A 16,353-nucleotide genomic window follows, 5' to 3' on the forward strand; every position below is an offset into this window, starting at 1 on the left:
ACCTCCTGCTGTCACTAACCTTTTGCAGGAGTATGAGGACATTTTTCCAACTGAGATACCCTTGGGGCTGCCACCTATGAGAGGGATAGAGCATCAAATCGATTTGATTCCGGGAGCGACCTTGCCCAACCGAGCTGCCTATCGAAGCGCAATTTGAAGATGTGGGAAGAGTGTTTGCCGCATGTGGAGTTTGCATATAATAGGGCGGAACATTCCCCACCAAGGTAAGTCCTTTTCAGGTAGTGTATGGTTTTAACCCCCGTGCTCCTATTGATCTTTTGCCTTTACCTACCACTGAGAGAATACATAGTGATGCTAGAGAGCGTGCTGATTTTATTCGTAAGTTGCACGAAACAACTAAAGCAAATATTGAAAGAATGAATGAAAAGTATAGAATTGCTGGTAATAGAGGTAGGAAAGAGATTAAACTTGAACCGGGTGATTTGGTTTGGTCACATTTGAGAAAAGATAGATTTCCTGAGCTGTGTAATTGCTAAATTAATGCCAAGAGCAGCTGGTCCTTATAAGATCATGAGAAAATAAATGATAATGCTACAAACCTGAATTGCCACCCGAGTTCGGGGTTAGTCCCACCTTTTAACATTGCAGATTTGAAACCATTTGACTTCGTAGGAGGAGAAGAAGATGAGCGTGAGTCGAGGACGACTCCAATTCAAGAGGGGGAGGAGATGAGGACATCACTTCTTTCAGCAGGGTACCCGCTGATCTTCCAACCGTCATGCAAGGTCCAATGACCCGGGCTCGAAGCGACAACTCAATTTAGAGGTGAGCTCGTTTCTTAAGCGATACTTTTCATACTTTTGAGAATAGACTACTACCTATGAAATGTTATCTTGCTTAGGAACATTGGAGAGGGTCATGAAGGACTTAGAGGAAGTGGTGGAGGTGATGATGACCAGCAAGGACGTCCAACACAAGCCGGAGGCCAGTCCAACAAGAATTCGAGTCTGCCTCGGCCTATAAGACCAGTTTGCCTTAAAATGGTCACCCAGGAGGCATCCGGACTCTGTTTCAACGATCCACATATGGATGGGGAAAACTAATTGATAAGGAAGCCAATCCAAGTGGTCTCATGCAAAATTAGTTCGGAAACAACAGGAATCGTGGTCACAAGACAGCATCCAGAATCTGCCAAGGGTGCCGCGACACCATCTTTTGGTCCGTTGGACGATTGTATCGTGTTTGGGCCCATTTGGGGTGCGTCCAGGGGTCTTGCAGACCTAGAGTCTCATAAACAGCCGCCGTCCTCCATTATGGTTCGGGTTTGCTTAGATTATTCTGTCAAGAATAGTTTCGTCGTTCATCGGTTTATGAGACCCCAACTTTGTGAGATAATCATTCATCTGCAATTTGGTTGCGTTCTTTCTTGTCTTGCTTGGTGTTCTTCGTTGCACAGGCAGGGATTAGCCTTCTTGGCGAGGTCAACTGGTCCGTGACTTGGTTGATAACCAGAGGAGGTGGTGCTAAGATTGCAGGGTTCGATCTTTTGATCTGAAGCCAGATCGGTGTGTCATTCTCTGAACAACGATAGTTACCATCACCTGACAGAAGATCGAGATCCCCATCTCCATTAGAAAGGTCCCACGGAGTGGACCAGAATTGGTCACACAGTGACCGGACGCTGGGTTCTAGCGTCGCCGTCAGTGGTGGCAGACAGCGTGTTGGCGTTGGTCTTCGACCGGACGCTGGCGTGAAAAGTGACCGGACACTGGCTGTGTGCGTCCGGTCAGGCTAACATACGTTGATGCAGAAGTTGGAGAAGGACGGACGCGGTGCTGCGTCCGATCATGACCGATCGGAGCGTCCGGTCATGTCTGGTACCTTACTAGAAACGACAGGACGCTGAGGGTCCTAACGTCGGTCAATGTTAGCTGCAGCATCCGGTCAACAGATGACCGTTAAGATCGGGCGTACATATTTGAAGCAGGGGACACGTGGCGTGCATCGCACGACTGGACACTAAGGTCCAGCGTCCGGTCGATCTGACTGGAGTGTCCGGTCATCCTGAATTTTGCCAGTGAAGGGGTAACGGCTAGTTTAGCCCATGGGGCTATAAATAGAAGGGGTCTCAGCCTTGGGCAGTAGCTGAGCACACTAGAGCCTTGGTGGCTTGTGTGGTAGTGCTGAGGAGTCACATCATATGCTTGATAGTGATCATCCGATTGTGTGAGAGAGCAATTCTAGTGCGATTGTATCGTGAGGTTGCATAAAGTGGCACTAGGTGATCGAGTTGCAAGTCGGTGGTGCTTGTTACTCTTGGAGGTTGCCACCTCCTAGACGGCTTGGTGGTGGTCTCCGTTGAAGCCCGCAAGAAGCTTGTGCGGTGCCAGGAGAAGAGCTTTGTGAGGGGCATTATGCTCGCCCCGGGAAGCCGCGAAGAGCAACTCGAGTAAGCATGTCATTGAGCTACCCTCACTTTTGGGTAGGTTCTTGCGGTGCCCGACGTGCGGGCTTGGCGGGTGATGCCAATTAGCCGCCAAACCACCAAGTGAGCGGTCGACACAACAGGGACTAGCGTGTGGCAAGCACGTGAACCTCGGGAGAAAAATCACCGTGTCAACCTTGTTCTTCCCGTTGGTTTGCATCCTCTTAACAAGCTTGTAATTACTTTCATAACATTGTGCTTGTGTAGTTGCTCTTGTATTTAGTTAGCTTGTGTAGCTCGCTAGTTACGTTCGTGCTTGTGTACTATAGAAGTAGCTCCCTTGCGTGGCTAATTTGGTTTGTGTAACCTTGTTAGTCACATTGCTTAGTTTGTGTGTAGCTAAGTATTTGCACTCTCTAATTTGGCATTGGTTGCCTTGTTATCGAGCATTGCTAGTGAGCTTAGTTGGCTTTGTGCTTTTGCTTACTAGCATGTGTAGGAGCTCCCTCATTGCTTAAAGTACTAGTGGTATAGGTTTGTGTGACCTTGCTCCTAGAATGGATAAGTGAGTTCTAGTTAGCCCGGCACCTTTGTTTATTAATTAGGATCTTTACAAGGTGCTAGAGAACTTAAATAGAGGGGTGTAGTCTTGGCTAGACCGATGTTTTAATTCAGCATTTGTTTTGGTTAGCCGACGTGATTAAGTTTTAGAAATGACTATTCACCCCCCCTCTAGTCGCCATCTCGACCTTACACGGTCCCTCTGAGACCAGCGTCCGGTCACTTTGTGACCAGCGTGACTAACTCCTTTTCACCTCTATTTTCTTCACCTTGCTCAAAAGTGCCAACCACCAAGTATATCACCTGTGCACATGTTTTAGCATATTTTCATAAACATTTTTAAGGGTGTTAGCATTCCACTAGATCCTAAATGCATATGCAATGAGTTAGAGCATCTAGTGGCACTTTGATAACCGCACAAATGTGTGATCACACTCTCTAAGTGTCTGATCACCAAAACAAAATAGCTCCTACAATTTATACCTTTGCCTTGAGTTTTTGTGTTTTCTCTTTCTTCTTTTCAAGTCCAAGCACTTGATCATCACCATGGCCTCACCATCATCATGTTATGATCTTTATTGCTTCACCACTTGGAGTGTGCTACCTATCTCATGATCACTTGATAAACTAGGTTAGCACTTAGGGTTTCATCAATTCACCAAAACCAAACTAGAGCTTTCATAGCACCACGGCTTGATCCTGGGTGAAGGTCGAAGAGGCAACGGCACGGCCGAGCACTAGTAGTCAGTAGTATGGCCAGAAGGATGGAGTAGTACTTTAATATGGGCACGCTCGAGTAGCAAAACAGCACAACGATTACCTCTGTGGACTCAGGCAGGGTCAGAACAGTGCTGTCGTGATGAATCGCGAATGACGTTGCCCCTTTGTCACCGCGTTCGTACGTACTGCATTCAGTGTGGGGTGATCAAGCCCCCCGCAGAAGTTGTGTAGCATGCAGTAGGCGTCGAGATCATGCAGGGGGAAGGGACTAAAGATGTCAATGGGGACCCGATCCCTGATTCCTCGTGGTGAATTCTTCCATTAGGGACGAGGATGGAGGAGAATTAATCCCCATGGAGAAGGATATGGTAGGAATGCTGTCCCTGTCAGGATGACGGGGACGGGGATGGTTGCTGGGCTGGTCCCCGACCCCGATCCTCACCAACCCGCCCGCGAAGCAGTGAAGCCGGCCCATGTAAAGGCCCAATAAGCGCGGAGGTATAAACGCGCCATCCAACCTAACGCGTCCTCTCCTCCCGGTCACTCCCCATCCGGTCACTCCCTCCCTCCCTCTTGCGCGCCCTCTCCCTCCCTCCAGCGCTCTCCTCCCGGCTCCCTCCCTCTTGCACGCCTCTCCTCCCTCCTTCACGGCGCCATCCTCCCTCCGTAGCGGCATCCTCTCCTCCTCCGGCGCGGATCATGGCGGAGCAGCCCTCACAGCGCTTGGCAGCGCAGATCCATGCCCGAGGCCGGGTGGATCTATGGCGGCCTGGGGGATCCTCGGTGTGTGGCCCACCGGTGGCATCGCGAGGGGCGGCACGCCTCCGTGGAGTGCCTCGCCCCGGCCGGATCCTCCCTCTCGAGCTCTGCGGCGGTGCTGACGAGCGGCGACGTACCCCGGCGGCGGATCCTCCCTCTCCCTCGAGCTCTGCGGCGGATCTGGCCAAGCAGCACCTCCAACGGCGGCGGATCCTCCTCTCCCTTGAGCTCGGAGGCGGATCTGGCCGAAGAGCACCTCCAGCGGCTTCTCCAAACGAATCTGCGACCGTGGTGGTCAGATCTGCGGGCGAGGTGGCCGCTCCTGGCCGCGTGCCCGTCGATGGCGTCCACGACGGTGGCGGCGAGCGTGCTTCACGTGTTGCGGGGATGGGGATCCCCGCGGGGATTAAATCCCCGAGCGGGGACGGGGATGGGGAAGAAGTGCTCCCCATGAGCCTTCACGGGGACGGGGACAGTGGAAATTTGCCCCCGCGGGGACGGGGATGGGGCGGTAACCCCCGACGGGGAATTCCTCGTTGACATTGCGAGAAGGGACCTGCATCTTCACCTTAACTGGAGCGGCACTGCAGGCAGCGCCTCCACGCCACCAAACTGCGCTCCCCAGGCGCGGGGCCGCAAGCGATCACTGAACTTGGGCCATGCCATCTGAGTGTGGGCCGTGGCACGGCCCAAAGCACGAACCACATGACACAAGGACCATGCCATGCCTAAGATTTCGGTGCATGATCCGGTCCGAATTTTGGCTTGGGTTTGGCCAGCAAAAATGGCATATAAATACATCTATACGACACTAAGATACAATTTTTTATACTACTTCTTATCTAATTTTTTAGTGGACTATGAAAATCATTTTTTGTGAATATGATACATAGCAAATATAGTTTTTATGTCACGAGCGGACAACGAAAACTAACACAGATATTTCGAAGGTCGTGTTTGAGTGGGCATGACACAAAGACGAGCTGGCGTGCTATGGTCCGTGCTTGGACCGAAGCGAAGACTTATCTTGTCATACGACACAACCCAAAGTACCTCACATGCCTAAGGCCACATCCAAAGCGGCATGAAGCACGAGAGGGCCGTGTTGTGCTCGCTAGTCTCATCTCTACTCGTGCTGCATGGGCATCTAGTTATATGGACAAAATTCAGTCTAGCTTTCATTGAACTAGATGATACACCACGTGTTGCTGTATAAATTTTATCGCGTTGACTCGATAACAAAATAGTAAAATTATGTAAGAAAATATATTGTTTTTGTGAGGTTTTTTATTATTCTTTTACATCTAGCAAGTGCAGTGCAGGTCTTTTCCATGCAGCAACTGCAGTGAATTAAGTACACGGCGTTATACTCATTTAATGTTTTGCCACGTAGAACAAATTGTTGATGTGGCATAGGAATAAAAGAGGAGAGAGAGAAAAACAATGTGCTATATATGTATTGGTTTTACACTTTTCGTTGGACACCGTAATGGTGTGTGATACTATATATACACTAGAGAAGTTATAACAGTGTCATACAAGCACCGAAGTTTATTTGATCCCAACTGTAGCTGTATCATACTCCCTCCATCACAAATTGTAAGACGTTTGACTTTTTTTACTCCAAATTTGACCACTCGTCTTATTCAAAAAAATGTGCAAACATAGTCAAATTTAAGTCATTCTGGAAGAACTTTAATTAATAAACCAAGCCACGATGAAAGAAGGGATATCTTGCACAAATTTTTGAATAAGACGAGTGATCAAACTTGGTGTAAAAAAAATCAAACGTCTTACAATTTAGGAATGGATTGAGTACCATGTATCCTACGTGACAGTCTTGGATTTTGGAGTACGATATCATCTGTTAGGACTAGCCTGAACTACAGACGGCGCGAAGAACCGTCTCTAGTCTCATGAAATCCATTTTCGTTTCTCCTGAGCTCGGCTGCCGCCATCGCAGGTCGTCCCCTCCGTCTCCGTGGTTGGGGCCTCTCTGCTGCTCCGCCTTGCCGGTGTGTAAGGCCTTCTTCGAGCGGGCAGCTTCTTCCCCTTCTCCGAGCTGCTGGTGGCTGGAGCACTTGGTGCTCTTCGACGCTAGATCTACTTCCCCCTCAGGCCGTCACCAGCTTTCGCCTCTTCACTGCCTCCCTGTACCCCCTACAGCTAAAGCAAGGTGAAACAAACCTGCATCCCTCCGGTAGCTGCGTTTGGCCTCTAATGTCAATGCATGAGCCACCGGGCAAACAAACATGATCTCATATTGATAGCTATGGTAGTTGATGGTTGGGACGTGTGCTGCAGCCAAACAAACTTGAACTCTGCACAACTAGGGCCAACTCATGCCTCTTTGCACAAATAAAAACCTGGCTCTGGCCACCCTGACAGGACACCATGGCCCAGCCAACCAAACAGCTACAGAGCCACAGAGGTGCACCACTAGACCACTACAGAGTTACAATGGTGCACCACGGTGCTGGTCTGGTCGACAGTTGCTAATTCCTGCATGATCCCACTTGCGTGAAACTTTGGATGCAACAACAGCTCCGCAGAACAAGCCGCTCAAGGCAGTTCGATCCTCTTGACCTTGAATGTACTCCAAACAATAGGCTATTTCATCTCCTAATCCTAAAACAGTTGGTCAATGCAACGGAAGATAACATACAATATTAAAGGTCTCCTGAGAGCATTCCGAAGATACTTATTTATTACGAGTAGCATGCTACAAATAGCTCAACCTCGACTCAAATGGTTTCTCAGTGCCACTCAAATATGCTTTCTTCTTCAGTGTCTTAACAACATGAACTAACAAGCTGAGTTCCTGGGTAGATAACATAATTATTAAAAGGGCTATTGCTTGCGAACATATACATTCAGACACAAGGAAGTGTGATGGCTGTGATGTTTCACCCCAGCACTTTTCGTTTAGTTGCCCACGGAGGGGGCGTGATAAGTTTCTTCAAGACACCTGGCTTATCAAGGCCCTAAGGACAACAAATACACAAGCAGGAACTAGAATCAATCCAGAAACAAAAATATTTTAGTACAAATGGTACCATACGGCACAAGATATGACATTACCTTGAACATCTGCCTTAGCTCAGCTTCCCTAGCTTTCACCTGTAAAAGTGGGGGAGAACACGTGATAATTTGAACTGAAGCAACAAAATGTTGAAAGACTGAAAGGCTTCCCAGGAAATAAGTCATCATACATATTTATCATCATCCTCCTCATCCTCATAGTCCCTCTTCACACTTCCAAAGTATCAGATGGCAAACCCAACATTCAAGTGACCAGCAGTGTATCCAACAGAACTGCTAGGGTGCTTCATACCAACATCTCCATCTCTGGTTGCAACCATAGCATTGACCTTTATTAACAAAAAAAAAAAAAAAAAGAGAAGTTAACCTGCAAGGAACCAACCTAGCACAAACACACAATAATGTTAAAGGTAATAAAAAAGTCATTACACAACCATTGTTCTGCATTAACCAGTTTGACATTATAAATAATTAAAAGCTCCAGGACAACGAAGGTGGCACACATGGAACAGGGGCAAACAACAGTTCAACACATTAAAGATCATATGCTAACAGCCAGAGATACATTACAATTACAGGCAGATAAGTTGAAGTTAGTGCGACCAAATAACTGAATTTGAACAGTACTTAATTACGATAAAGAGGATATAATACCATTGTCATTCAGATTAACTCTGCAGAAACAGTTAGCCAGCAGTTCTGTAAACTTTGCTTGTGGCATACTCACTTCCACAAAGAAAAGATTGTCCAGGTTACATTCATTTGGACCAGCCCCTTTAATCTTTGTAGTGAATTGAGATGATAGTACCATTTCTGCTTCTCACAAATTGAGTTGTAGTGTAAAACGTCTTTGAGTTCGTGTGCAAGACCCTGAAATAAGCATGGGTCAGATCAGCAATTGTTACATTAACAAGGCAATAAGACACAGCGCAACAATGGTAACAAGACACACAATGAGGGCAGAAGGGAGAGCAAACCTCCAAAGATTATGATCCTCATTATACTTGTCCACTAAAGCTTGAACCATTTGACACATTTCGGATTTCTCAGTTACAGGTCCTCTTGTACGCCTCTTGATTGTGCCATCAGGCCAGTAAAGACGTTGTATTATAGCCTTATCTTCCTCCGCACACCTAATTTAGATGAGAACATTCTATCTCATCAGTAGATTGCACTTTCCCAAAAGTGGACAACACAAAGCAATACCATGTACTCCCTCCCCATCCAAAAAATAAGCTATTCTAGGCTTCTAGCTTTGTCCTAAGTCAAACTCTTAAGTTTGACCAACTTTATAGAGAAGAGTATCAATATTTATGAACCAAATAGGTATATACCATGAAAATATGTTTCATGATTAATCCAATAGTACTTACTTGGTGTGACAAATATCACTACTTTTCTATCTGAAATGGTCCGACTTAAAATGGTTCGACTTGGGACAAAGCTAGAATTGCATTCTTTTGGGACAAAGGGAAGTACTAGGTTCACTAGTTTGCAAAGAAGAAGGTTGTTGACTAGGACCAACCTCCCATAGCTCATGGTAGTAATAACAACAGCAACAGCAAAATGATACAAGATTGTTCATATGCAGACATGCCTACAAATTCTCAAGTGCATTATACCTTCTTTTAAGGGAAAAATGTATCCCACTGCAATTTTCAGATGGCCCAACTAATTGTGCTCCCATCACACTATTCACACTATTTTGATCAGTTAACAGAACATATTGTTTGCCTATAACCACTTTGTTTAGTACATGAGGAAACATTGTTGTATGGTACCACCGTTCTTTAGCTGGCTGAAGGTTAACTAATTGTACGGGTTACAATTCAGATAATACAAATCAACATTTGAACAAAGTGGTATGTGGTACACTGGTACTATAGCATCTATGTTTGCTTTGTCAAAGCAAAGCGGTAGTATGATCTTTTGCACTATTTCAAAACTGTCAAATAAAGTTACAAAATGCTCATATTAACTTTAGTGGTCCCAAAAGAGGAATTCTAAGACAAAGAAATATATGCTGATACTTTTCAATCTTAGATTAACTTACTTTGGCCATAGTTCTTTTTATTTTATTTTTTAAAAAACTGTGATTATCTACTGTGACCTACGCCATTGAAGAATGTGGTTACATAGTTTTTTTTAATATAATCAGCTGCAAGCATGCATGCATAATAGGGGAAAATCCAAATCTGTAACGCAGGTGAGACAACTTACATCTTCGGATCCCGGAGGTCCTCGAGATAGCGATCAATAGCCCCGTAGGTTTCCGGCAAGCTCTGAAATGGCCCACCCACATCAGGATATGTATGGAAACATCCCTGACGATCGAGCCTGATATAAAATAGCCGTCCCCACTTACGCCACAGGCGCTCCCATATGCATGACACAGGAGGCGAGGATAGTTCGACACCTGAACTAATGCCTCAGACTGCGTCTGTGCAGCCTCACGCTCCTTGTCCTCTCGGCACCTAACATATTATCATCGTGTTTATCGAAAGTTGATAGAAAAAGAGAGAGAGGCTGACAGAGGCCAGAAATCCCACTGAAACATAGGAATCTATCTAATCAAAATGATAAACAAGAGGAACTATTCGATTTCGATCCAGGCAACGAATAAACAAATCTGTCTAATATAAACAATAAACAAGAGGAACTATTTGATTTCGATCCAGGCAACCGATAAACAAGAGGAACTATTCAATTTCGATACATCTATCTTGCCAAAATAGAAGAGCACGATGAGGGGAAACGGACATACGACGAGCGGGAGCATTCTTCACCAGGCTCTTGACCGCGGAGGCGGCGGCTTCGGCGGTGGGGAGGCATGGGGGTGGTGGAGAGCGAGATGGGGGCAAGGGTTTCGCGATCTCCTGGGGACGGGGACGCCGGGAGCCCGGGACGGATCGAGAGAGGCGACCACCTCGGCGCGAGCGGGATCTCCGGCGAGGGAGGCGCGGGGAGCGGGCGCAGACAACCTCCTCCGCTCGGACGCGGAAGGGAGTTCGGCGAGGGAGAGGCCTACTCGTGCTCGGCCTGGGATGCGGGAGGGCCGAACTCGGGTCCGAGTTGCGGGCGAGAGATTGATGACGGAAAAGGGAGTGACGGTAGAGGGAACACCTTTTAGCAAAAAAAAAAAAAAAAAGAAAGAAAAAGAAAAGAAAACTAATATTCTATATAATAATATAATATGACATGTAGCTAAGGTCCCGTTGGTTACCTGCGGATTTTTATATTCTCAATAAAAAACTTTTATTGGATTTCGTGTCTGTGAACCGCCGGTTTAATCCGGTTGAAATATAACGAGGAACGCTACTCAAACACAACAGAAGTTGTGGCTCAGGCCCGTTTGGAACAAAGAAATATAAAACAGAGGAATGATAGGAAACGCAGGAATAAAAAAAGTAAAAAATGAAAAACTACAGGATTAAAAACCATAGGAATGAAACATTTGGACTGTTTGGATTGCAGAAAATGAATTTGAATCTTCATATTTTTCAATGAACAAAGTAGCCGTTGGCATACACTAGTAGTCATTGGTTTCTTGTTGTTCGTGCATTGTAGCCGGTAGCCATTGGCTTGCCAGGTCAGAATTGCTCATGTATTCTAGCCGTTGCTTGGTCAGAAATTGCTCATGTATTCTAGCCGTTGCTTGCTGCTCGGTGCTATATAAGCATGCTGCTGCATACCGTAGAGAGTTGCACCTCCCATCCAGACTAGCAAGACGTAGACACAAGCACACGTACGTGTTCATTCTTTACACTTGCATAGCTGTACATCTCTCATCCCTTGTAGTGATAGGAGGTGCTTTTCTTTCTATGGATCCAAATTATCGCTGACGATCACAAAATGAAGATGAATTCATTTTCCTCATCCACCCAACACTAGCAGAAGGAACCTCATCCCAATCATCTGAGAAGAAAGCAATACACACATCTATCCGAAATGGAGCCACATTTATTCATGAAACTCTAACAGGGCATGAGGCCCTATGCAGAAGGCGGTTCCATATGGAAAGAGATATTTTTCAAGCTCTTGTTCAAAGATTGCGTGAAAATAACATTCTCGTTGATTCAAGGTATGTATCTGTGGAAGAGCAGTTAGGCATATTCCTTTATGCCATATAAAAAAATGTTGCCAATCGAACATTGCAAGATATTTTTCAACATAGTGGAGAAACAATTAGCCGGCACTTCACATCAGTGCTCAACGCACTTACATCACTCACATGCAACTACATACGGCTACCTTCTCTGCACCCGCATCGGATTCTTAAGGCAACCTAAATTTGCTCCATACTTCCAGGTAATGTATTTTTTATTAGTATATCAAGGCAAAATAAATTTTATTTGTGGTTTTAGTACTAATAAGCATACAAATACATGCAGAATTGTATTGGTGCTATTGATGGCACTCACATTCCTATCACTATTCCTCTCGAACAACAAGAGCCATATTAGAAATAGAAAACAAGGTCTATCACAAACATGATGGTCGCATGTGACTTTGATCTAAAGTTTGTGCATGTGCATGCTGGTTGGGAGGGGTCTGCTTCTGATGCAAAAGTTCTCCAAGATGCACTTAACTATGGATTTAGTGTCCCTCCCGGGTAAATTCTATCTAGTAGATGCAGGCTATGCTAACACACCAGAATTTCTTGCTCCATATTGTGGAACTAGATACCATCTACAAGAACAGGAAGGGCTGGACAAAAACCACAAAATCACAAGGAATTATTCAATCTACGACATGCTCAACTCCGAAATCATATAGAGAGAATCATTGGTATATTGAAGATGAGGTACCAACATACTGAAGGCTGCATCATTATATGATATTGACACACAAGTTGATATCTCTGTAGCTTGTTGTGTAACTCATAATTTTATACGGCTATACAATGGAGATATGTCATTGGCGCATGGTGCCAACGAAGATATCAATCAAAGTAACATGCAAGATGTACTAGAAGGCGACGACGAATATAGTAATGATGTGCCAGCATTTAACAATTTGCGCAAGCTGGGAATGATATGAGAGATGAAATAGCAATGAGGATGTGGAACGATTACATTTCAAGAAGAACAAGTCAGCGATAGAGAAGTTCAAATATTTAATGTAACTTAGTGTGTACTACCTTACAAAAGGCATGTTAGTATCAATTCGACACTATACAAAAGACGTGCTAGTTATGCTAGCCATTTCTACTTACAAAAGAACCATGTAGCTTACCTGTGCACATGTGAATTTGATTTCGAAGCTAAATTTGTTTGCGCAACCATCCCAGCATTGTTTCATCACGAGAAAATAAAAGAAAAGTTTCCCTATTTGCTGGGTTTTCTTTGAATATGTCTGCTGCCTTTATCATCTCTTCCATTTGTAGATCAGGCAACCCTTCAAGAACTGTGACACACTTCTTGATGCTATATGGATCCTCCATTTTCTTCTCTTCTATGGCTGCAAATCGCTCAATTTCTTCCTTTTTGAGCATTAAGTACCTCTCCTGGAAATCATTAGTCAATGCAGTATGACTGGTTTTCTGTTTTTTTTCCTCGCTTACCATCAACCATCTCTGAAGTCAAACTAGATGGTCGGGAAGTGTGACGTTGAGTTACTGAAAACTGTTCTAGGGCAAGTGTCTCTTGATTTAAGAATCTTGTGGCTGGGTTCCTTCTGGGGAGGCACTAAAAGTAGAGTCATTAACTATATTTGAGAAAGGACTAAATTCATCAGTGCCAAATCAATTAGTATCGTCTCTTTGCCCCTCAATATCAAAATGCAAGGGCGATGTGGTAACAGGAACATGTCGTGGAGGTGAAAGTGATGCAGGAACTTCTGATCATTGTTTTCTCTTATTCGCATAGTGATCCATTCCATGACAACTCCTTCCTTCAGCATAACGACCTGTACAAATATGTACAGAAAATTTTTAAGTATAGGTGCAACAATGTTTAATGAAAATATAGGCAGTTAGATCCATGAACTGAAACTCACCATCATATAAAGCAAACAGATCATCAAACTATGGAAATGATTTATCTCGCCATCGAAGAAGAGTGTCTTTGTTTCGACGTTCCTCTAACCCCCTCCATACACTTTCAGGTGCAGTCACCATCATTCTACTAGAATCCCAGCCAAACCACTTTCTTCTTGCAATTCCTTTACAACTCGAAACTCCTTCAAATCTTGCTCCTTTTGTTTTACTTGAGCAACGGTGAATGCTAAAGAAAATCTTGAATTGAACTGACCAACCATACTAGTCCATGCATCCTTGCTCCATGCTGTTTGTCCGAAATCTTGGTACATCGTGTTGTTTTAAAAGTTCAATAAGATAAAGAATCCTCTGATGGTTCCAGTTTGCTCTACTAACAGTTCTTGTGGTGCCTAACATAATTTCAGATACACAAATTTTCAGTTTCAAATAATATTGGGAAAGATGAATGCCACGGACTACAAAATGCAAAGGAGGAAAGGCAATTTGTTTTATGATAAACAAACTTCATGAGTTTAACCATGCATTGGAATTACCAAACTAGCAGATGCTCTACAATCTCGAATTAGGGGGAAAATAAAATAAATTAGTATTTTCGGATCTAATCTAGGACTCTACCTATGAATGAGATCCCAACCAATCTGTAACAAAGCACGGAAGAAATTCCAGCAAGGGCTAGTTATCAAATTGATTACCTTTTTCTTGTGAGATCTCGCCATCCCCTCTAGATTGGGGAACGCCAAGACCGTGTTCTGGTGCTGCAGACGGAAGGGGTGGAGTTGGTTTTTGTCCCCAGATGCACTTTGAAGTCGTGGATTCGTCATCTATCCGAGGTGGAGGGCGACGAGCGCGTCCGCGGTGCTCTCATGTGGCTAGGGATTAGGCCATGGCGGGAGGGAGAAAGGCAATGGCGGGAGGAAAGAAAGCCCGTGGCGGGAGAGTCGAGAGAGCAAGCGCAGCGTTCCCTCCGTTCCCTTGGGTCGGAGTGGATTTTCTCGTTCCTGCGTTTTGTGTGCAAGCAGTTTCCTTTCCTCTGGAACGGTAGGGAAGCTTCCTTTATTCCAAACAGCATCTCTCGTTTTCCTTTCCTCCAAAATTCCTGTGACTTTCCTCCAATCCAAACGGGGCCTCAATAGTGGAGATCTTATACCGGTTTCTATGAAACACCGTTGGCACCGGTTTTATACGGTTAGATTGCTTACTGGTCTTCTAAGCTGGACCAGACCGGCCGAGGCTCTGGTTCGGTATTTTACCGGTTGAACCGCCAGTCTGATCCGGTTCAAATAACTATGGTTTGAATGGAACTCAAAAAATTCGAATTCTGCATAAAAATAATCTCTGATATTTCTTGAATTTTGTGCATGTGTTTTATAATACTGTAGAATCAAAGGCTATTTGGACATGATTCTAGGATTCTGAGATTTTTTTTTACCCGGATTCTTAGAATCTCGTGAGCCATGGTAGCCAAACAGGGGCTAAAATCCAACAAAATCTAGCTCGTTTGGATAGGATTCTAGGTTTCTAGGATTTTTTTTTTAATTTGGATTCTGAAAAACCCTGGTAACCAAACGGGACCTTAATCACGCCAAAGCACATGACGTGGCTCTATGCATTGACCTGATTAGAGGAGCACTAGCACTAGCATCAGGCTTGAGTCGCGTCATACAGTCTGACGTGACTAAGCTGTGTCAAAGAGTCTGGCATGACTAAGTGCACGTGTGGTTCTTGGCTAGATTTGCCTAGCCTAGCTTGCTTGAGCGAGCCTGGCCTTGGCAACCGAGGCGAGCTAAAAACTCCTCTCTAGCAAAAGCAAGGAAATAGCTTGCTTGCACGGAATTCAAAAACAGCTAGCCCAACAACCAAACTCTTCGTCTCGTCCTAGTCCTTGCTGGGCAAGGTGGAGCCAACGCTAGCGATAGAACCAAACATGCCCTAAAGGTCGCACCGGTAGCCAGATATAGGCGCCAGACCCTTTCCTCCTATCTTTCCTCCTCTATATATCCATACTATCCGAATCACTTTCCTTGTTGTAGTCGGTAAAAGGAAACTAGACAAACAGAACTTGAACTCTCGGAGCACGTCTACGGTCGACGGTCTGTCCGCAGACCGCAGCTACCTACGAGCCGGAGTACAGGCTGGGGGCTGGGGCTGGGGCTGGTCGATATGATGGCGCATCGCTGTGAACCTGCATTTGCATTGCAACGCTGCTGTACAGCTCAAGTGCGGAGAACAGACACCTCAGAGCTGCATCCTGCGTCCACAACATCACTCATCAAGGACTCAAGCCTTCAACTTCAAGCCAAGGTACGTGAGTACTACTCGGTAACGACTAAGTATTACAGTATAGTTATATATTGTAGATTTTTGCATCTATTTCTTTCTCAGATAATTTATTATTACAACAGCATGCCGTGTGCAAAGATTTGTCTTGTTTTAGATATTTACTTAGCATTGCTATTGTCTACTAATGGCGGGTAAATTGTTTGAAAGTTTTTTTCAAAAGAAAAGCAGCAGAGCCTGATAGTGCCAACCATGCCCGCAATTCGTCTTTGGTGATGTGATATCAGCTGGGAAGAGGAGATTAAATATAATCCAGGGTTGTGGAAACATATAGATGACTACCATCTTAATCTTAGAGAGACGAAGAGAAGGAAGTACATGGAAAAATGGCCTTGCCAGATGCCAACCTCAGCACGTTGAGGGTTGTTCCAGAATGGTTTGATGAGTTTGGAAGTTGCTTTGAATACAGTGAGAGAGCATAATGTTTTTTTCTCAGAGAATGGTAGAGACTAGAACATGATCATTGTCCAATGGTTTATCGACTCATGAAGCATGTATTAGTATTGTCAGTTGCTATTGTTACAGTTCAGAGGATTTTCTTAGGCATGAA

At 45.0% G+C, this 16,353-nt stretch overlaps 3 pseudogenes; 1 reads left to right on the forward strand and 2 right to left on the reverse strand.

Annotated features, from left to right (window-relative positions):
* Positions 1-7,306: 7,306 nt before the first annotated feature.
* The window catches only part of LOC136489940 (uncharacterized), a 34,034-nt pseudogene continuing 24,987 nt past the window's right edge, over positions 7,307-16,353 (reverse strand).
* Positions 11,290-12,570, forward strand: LOC136487167 (protein ALP1-like; annotated as a pseudogene).
* On the reverse strand, positions 12,732-14,287 carry LOC136487171 (uncharacterized; annotated as a pseudogene).

Source organism: Miscanthus floridulus, chromosome 10, assembly GCF_019320115.1.
Source record: "Miscanthus floridulus cultivar M001 chromosome 10, ASM1932011v1, whole genome shotgun sequence".
NCBI classification, from domain to species: Eukaryota; Viridiplantae; Streptophyta; class Magnoliopsida; order Poales; family Poaceae; genus Miscanthus; species Miscanthus floridulus.